The sequence below is a fragment of the Hemicordylus capensis genome, chromosome 16, assembly GCF_027244095.1.
Source record: "Hemicordylus capensis ecotype Gifberg chromosome 16, rHemCap1.1.pri, whole genome shotgun sequence".
NCBI lineage: Eukaryota > Metazoa > Chordata > Lepidosauria > Squamata > Cordylidae > Hemicordylus > Hemicordylus capensis.
The window spans coordinates 9868597-9876031 of NC_069672.1; positions in this window are offsets into that span (position 1 = coordinate 9868597).

The window sequence follows — 7435 nt, forward strand, 5'->3', positions numbered from 1 at the left end:
GATAGATAGATAGATAGATAGATAGATAAAATAAAATAAAATAAAATAAAATAAAATAAAATAAAATAAAATAAGGAGGCATTCTGCTTCTGCTGGCTGACAGTGGCAGTAAGTAGTAAGACTTTTTTCCACACACACACACACACACAATATGAATATAAAAAGGGATGGTATTTTTCAGAGCTCCTGAATTGTTTAACCCCCCTCAGATTTAGCAGTCGAGAAGGCAACTGGTTGAGTTTTGATTTTGTGTAATAGCCTCATAAGTAGGAAATACTGCTGCCTCTTTTATCTCCAATTATTTTAGTAGTATTTTTAGTATCCTGATCTATGCTGAGGAGGACTTTTTAACATTTATCTGGTGTTATTGTTTGCAATAGAAGTTTGATTGTCCTCTCTTTTACATTTGTTTTAATCTCATGCTGGTCGCTGATCGAAATAAAGAGATTGAAAAGGGATGGTGACGAATAGATATTTGGGGGTATGTCCCTCCAGAATCTATGGTGCAGCAGTTTTGAAACCTGTTATGAAAGAGGTACGTACCCTTTTTATATGCTCGTGTATAAAAACAAACGTGTATAAACTCTTGTTACACAGCTGCATTACACTTGGGTGAGTGTAGGCTTGTTACACTTACACCGTTTTAAGAAACCTTAAAATTGGAGGCACATTTCAACTCCTGAAAGGTTTTATTTGGATGCACAAGTGTGAAATTTATCAGACCTTAAGGAGCCCAATTGAGCAGAGACTGACTCAAAGGAGGCAAAGCCAGAACAGGGACTCACGCAGAGACAGATCGGGGGACAGAGCAGCTGCTTTTCCTTCAGAAGGTCTCTGGTTCGATTCCTGGTTTCTCTGTCTGAGTAAGATCCCTCTCTGAGTAAGATCCCTCTCTGAAACCCCGAACAGCTGCTGCCAGTCAGTGTAGATAATACCGGGCTGGATGTATCGACGGTAGAGATGCATGCTGACGAACAACCTCCTTTACAGCGGGAAGAATGGCAGAAAGAGAAGCTTATGAAACCCAGAAGCTATGCCCATCCCATGATCCGTAGAAAGCAGGCTAAGAGAGCCTAGCCTGCTTTCTACAGATCGTGGGAACCACCGGGCTGGTGGGCAAGTCTGGTGGTTCCAAGGCTCTTATCAAGCGGGTCTTGTGGTAGCAAGCATGACCTGTTCCCTTAGCTAAGCAGGGTCTGCCCTGGTTGCAAATGAAAGGGAGACTAGAAGTGTGAGCACTGGAAGAGATTTCCCTCAGGGGATGGAGCTGCTCTGGGAAGAGTATCTCGGTTCCAAGTTCCCTCCCTGGCAACATCTCCCAGAGAGGGCTGAGAGAGATTCTTGCCTGCAGCTCTGGAGAAGCTGCTGCCAGTCTGGGTAGACAATACTGAGCTAGGTGGACCGATGGTCTGACTCAATATATGGCAGCTTCCTATGTTCCTAAGGCGGCTAGACCACCTAATTCCCCCTTAAATGAGGTTAACGGAGAGACCCCTCTGTGTTTTGTTTTTGCTTGTGTGCCACATCAGCAGGCAGCAACACACAAGTAGTCCCCCGACCAGGAGGCTGCAGCCAGCATCCCGGCCTTGGGGGTCCCTCCAGAATGCCCCCCTGTGCTTGTGCGAGGCATCCTGGAACTTCCAAGGGCCGGGCGGCCCCGATCCCCGCAGCCCCCACCAGCTCCATGACAGAGCTGGCAGTCGTGTGGGCGGCCGACCCGGCCACCCAGGGCTCCCCACACAAACCCACCTGGACCTTTGCACGTGTCGTGCGAAGCGTCTCAAGAGCCGGCAGATCCGATAAAGGTAACCGAAACTAGGACTAAGAATAGATGTAAAATGATGTTGTTTCCGGCCCCCCTGAAGAAGATTGTACAACGCTGAAGTTTTGAAGTTCCAATGAAGATCTTATGGCTATTTATAGGAGAACATATGAACTCCTAAAAACACTTGAGAAAGGATCTCGAAAGTGTCGTCACTGGGGTGCTGCTGTTTTCACATCCAGTTCTGTTTGTACATTTTACATTGGAACATTTTACATCGATTATGGACTATACACAGTTCTCCTGTTTGATTCCTTGTTCTTTTGTGCACATTCTGTTCTGTTAGTATTCTTCCTCGCCGGGTTCTATTTATATTATCATGTTCAAATGATTTCATTCCTTTCAATATCATTTATATTCACATTCATTTCTTGCTCCTTGTTTATGTTATCTTTATGGGATCTGCCGGATTGTGCTTTGTATTCCGCCTTCCAGATCCTTTACGCTGTTTGGGTTGTGCTTGGGAATGAGAAACTTGTCGAAAGCCACTTTGTGGGAAGTTAAGGAGCCCTTTCTCACGATCCCATGAGCGGGCTTGAGAGCTTGCAGGAGTTGACCTTCCTTGCAGACGATCCTTCTGCTGCCTCTGAAAGGCGTGGGGGGTCAGGATACGTCACCCTGGCCCCCCAGAAATCCCACATTGTGGGGATCCTTCCGGAACTGGCTGGGAACCCCACACTTTCTCAGCAGCCGATGCTGACACACAAGCAGTTAGATGTGGTTGCGGGCACGAACACGCCCTTAACTTGGGCTCACTGCCGTGCTTCTTTGGCAGGTTTGCTGCCGAGGTGCTGCTGGGATCTGCACAGATTCCGGCGGTTCTGACGCACAGCCTAACCCGGGTTGGGCATCCCTAGGCAGGGCTAGGCTGTGCGTGAGAAGAGCCTCGAGATTTGAAGCAGAGGCTTTTGAGTCCACAACCCAGTCTGCTAACCAGCACGCTGCAATTGGCTTATCAGCCCATCTCCCTGGAGGTGAGAAATATACCTGTTGCCAGCAGTATATCCCATGAACAGATAGAATTTGCAGCTTCCTATCCTCCTAAGTTGATGGGAAGAAAAAATTAATTATGATATACCGGATGAGTAATTGTCAGTTTATCTAAATTGTGGGGAATGAGAACGTTAAAGAAAATTCTTTTTTTTCCCAACTGGAGCAAAAACACCTGAGGATTGTGTGTGTGTGTGTGTGTGTGTGTATACTCGCGCATGTGCATTTGCGCATGTGTGCATGTGTATGAGCAAAATGCAAGTTTTCCAATTCTTTACACCTAACTCTTCGGAAAACATTCCCATCTGACTCCATTAATCTAACGCTTGCTCGTATATCAAAGTGTGGCGGGTTTCCTTGTAAAAATGATTAAGCTGCTAATTAAGCTGTTTATAACTTGTTTCCCTGGTTGCTAATGATAATTAACATGCAAATTAGCTGAGGGAAGAGAGGCGCAGGGGTCCTCAGTTCATTACGAAGTTAATTACTGTTTGCATACTTAAACATTACAGTTATAAATGGTGGCATTTAATGTAATGGGCAAGCTGATAATTATGCCGGCGACATTTTGAAAAGTCATTTTCGCTCCGTGTTATTTTTTCCGAGGTGATTAATGTCTTTCTGCTTGGCTGATGAACTTAGTTCAGAAACCAATAGAAGTTGGGTGCGCAGTGAAACCAAATAAGTGATCGCTTAACAATCTTGTGTTTCTTACTCCGCTTTGGGCTGGAAAGTGGCGGGAGGGGGAGGCAGAAACAGCACTGGCCACATTATATAGTGAAAGGCCTCTGGTAGCATTTCAGGAACATAGGAAGCTGCCTTATATTGAGTCAGACCCTTGGTCCATCTAGCTCAGTATTGTCTGCACTGACTGGCAGCAGCTCTTCAGGGTCTCAGGCAGGGGTCTCTCCCAGCCCGACCTGGAGATGCTGCCAGGGAGTGAACCCGGGTCCTTCTGAATGCAAAGCAGTGGCCCTACGACTGAGCTGTGGATGCTCCTAATGATCACACGAAGCTGCCAAACCGAGTCACACCACTGGTCCATCTAAGGATGGCCAGCACTGACTGGCAGCAGCTCTTCAGGGTGTTTCAGGCAGGAGTCTCTCCCAGCCCTACCTGGAGATGCTGCCAGGGACAAAACCTGCGATCTTCTGAATGCAAAGAAGATGCTCTGCCATTGAGCTCCGGCTCCTTCTCTCTCAGAGAAGGGAATCAGGAACCAAACAGACTTGCAGGTGAAATTCCATCTCCCAACTCTGCAGCCCGCCACGGCAAAAGCAGAGCTACTCGGTATCCTCACCGCTGCCCCTTCCGTCACTGGCCATCCATTATTCAACACCGGCCGGATCCTTCCTTTGTGGTTCCACTAACAGTGACCTCTGCGTGGACCAGATTCAGACTCTCAGCAATGAGTTTCTCTCCATCAGAAAAGCTTCCGTTCTCTCTGAAATGTTCTTCCTCAGTCTTGCAGGGAGCTGATACCACGTAAGGTAGAAAGAAGACCCCATTTATTATATCCTACAAGCAGATCCTACAATGTAGGGTGCTTTCTTTGTCTGTCAACTGGCTGTGGAGATCTGGGATTTTTAAATAAGTTTGGTGTGGAGAGGGTGTTTAAGAAATTCATATATGCATGCTTTCTACAGCTCAGTTGAAATCCCTTCTGATTTTGCCACCCCATTTTCAGATAGTATACGTTATGGGGTTAATTTTAATTATTTCTCAAGCGGACATTATTGATTGATTGATTGATTGATTGTCCACTTTTTATACCACCCTTTATAATGCATCTCGAGGCAGTTTGCCAAAGATAATTACAAAAGATGTGATTTTTATAGTCTTGTTTAACTTTTTCTATGTAAACCGCCTTGTGATTATTTTAACAAAAGGCGGTATATCAATTTAACAATAAATAAATAAATAAATAAATAGCAATAACATTCCATAAAAGTTACATTTTAAACCTTAAAACTGACATTATTAAACACACACACACACACACACACACAAATTAAAAAATAAGCAGAAGCAAGGAAGCTAAGAAACCTGGCAGCCTCTAAGAGGTAAAAGCCAAGTAAATAAAACAGTCTTGAGTTGTTGTTTTTAAAAGCAGCCACAGATTTCAGAGAGCAAACATTAACTGGGACAGCATTCCAAAGCCTGGGGGCAACAACGAAGAAGGCCCTGTCCCTTCACGGCAATTTAGCCTTTCTCAGCATCAGCACGAGGAGGAAAGGGCCTCCTCACCACGCCTATTGGTGATGCTGCTACTCGTGATGACTGCCATTTTTATTTCCCATCTTCCCTTGCGAACAATGCTACATGTTGACATAGCGGTATTCCCAAATGACTGCAGTGGCTATTTTAAACAAAACTGTTTTTAGAAATAGAAAAAATTAGAAATTAGAAATTACCTTACTTGGGGGCAAAACTAGGTTCAGAGTCTAGATGGATGTTATCATTCCAGTTTTCCCAGTCATTCAATATTATCATTCAGTTTTTCCCCTTGGCTTTATTTTCCCTTTCTTCCACAGTTTCCCCCATGATTGATTGTAATCTCTCAGGAGTATGGACTTGTCTTTTTGTGTGGACTTATTTATATGTTTATATCACACTCTTCCTCCAAGGAGCCCAGAGTGGTGTACATTGTTATGCTGATCCTCACAACAACCCTGTGAGGTAGGTTAGGCTGAGAGATATATGCCCAGAGTCACCCATAGGGATGTGCAAATCAATTCAAATTCAAATGGATTCAACTTGAATCTGGGTGATTCAAATGATTCGAATTCAAATTGAATCACCCTTTAAAAGGGCGATTTGATTAGACTTCAAATAAAAGTTTTGACATTAGATTCAAAAATGGGTTGACACCTCTTTAAACAATTCAGGCCCCCTTTTGGTTAAAACAAGGTGCCCAAACAGGGTCAAATTGATTCAAGTTTGTTTTGAATTGGCAACGAATTTTTGGAATTCGATTCACATTCAAATCAAAACATTTGTTTTGTGCACATCGCTAGTCACCCAGTGAGTTTATGGCTGAATGGAGATTTGAACTCAACTCTCCCTGGTTGTAGTCCAACACTCTAACCACTTTATTATGCTGGCTCTTTTAAGCTCCTCTAGAAATTACTATCTGTGTTGATGTTACAAAAAATTACAATACTCTGATAACCTTGAAAAACAAAGACGAACAATTACAGGATACCGACCAACCAGAGATGGGTGAAAAAAATAATGGGATCTGTTGATAGATCCCAGGGAGACATGGAGTGGATCGATAAAGATTTCAGACTCCAAATTTTTCACAGCCGCACCGCAAAGGCGTTTACTAAGTTCTAAGCATCCCCACTTGCCCAATTCATGCTTATGTCATAGATCTCTGAGCCTCAGTGTTTCCCAGCTGTAAAATGGGACTATGTGCCCAAAGGTGCCGAACACAATGTGCTGTTCTTCAAAACAGCAGGTAAAAAAATTAATTACGCTCTATCTTATGATCCTAATCAGGTTAGGAGGGGAGCCCAGCCAGGTGAATTCAAAGGTATGAGGTGGGGAGGGTGGTCATTTGTCAGCCAGGAACCAGATTATAAAATACAGGCACATTCACAGCTCCTAAACTAGGTTAGAGGTTCCTCCAATCCTAGTAATAATCATGAGCCTCTTCCATTGCTGAGAAAGTGTGGCTCTGGACTCATGGCAAGATCAGAATGCTCTCGTCCGTGGCTTTTTACAAGCTGTTGCTTGGGATGGATGGAATAGCAGAGAGAAAACTCTTTCGCATCTGTGCGACCACGGTTGCACCACCTGTGTGCTTTCTCCTCTTTAAAAATTCATTACACGTCGACGGAGAGAGGAGGAACAATGGTGGTGTGCTTTAATATTTAACCAGAGTCCCAAAGAACTGTCTGTACCTCTCGCTTTCCACGGCTCTTCTGGATGCAGCTTTGGGAACACCTGTGCCTTGGGGGATGCCTTGAGTCCATAGTATGGAGAGGAAGAAGGGAAACCCAGCGATCGGGACCCCACAGAGTTCCTAGGGAGATGTGGTAAGTTACACGTCTCTCGTTGCTGCTTCAGGGAGGGTTCTGATGGGAGCTGCCCATTCAGATCAGGTGACACCAGTCCCTTATCCCGGGGATCTCAAACTTGCGTCGACCATTGTGGGTGGGGATGATGGGTGTTGTAGTCCGCACATGGGGACTTAACGTTGGAGATCCCCTGAATTATTCATATTGGGCTTAATGGCTCCCGTTTTGCTTCCAGGCTCTCAGCTCACATAGAGATGTGGAGAAGCCAGGTGAGAAAATGCTCCTTAGAAGGTGTGGTCAAAATGGACCATAATATTATCCCTGTTCAGGCATTGTGTTGTATGGTTAGCAGTGTTCCCCCTAACAGGGATTCCCAGATGTTGTGGACTGCCACTCCCAGAATCCTCAAGCAAAAACCAATGCAGCTGGGGATTCTGGGAGTTGTAGTCAACAACATCTGGGAACCCCTGTTAGAGGGAACACTAGTATGGAATCTATAGATCCAGAAAAAAGTCTCGTTCGTTGGTCCACCATATCACGATGTGTGCATTGCTCAATGGGAAATAGGCACACAGGAAGCTGTTTTATACTGAGTCAG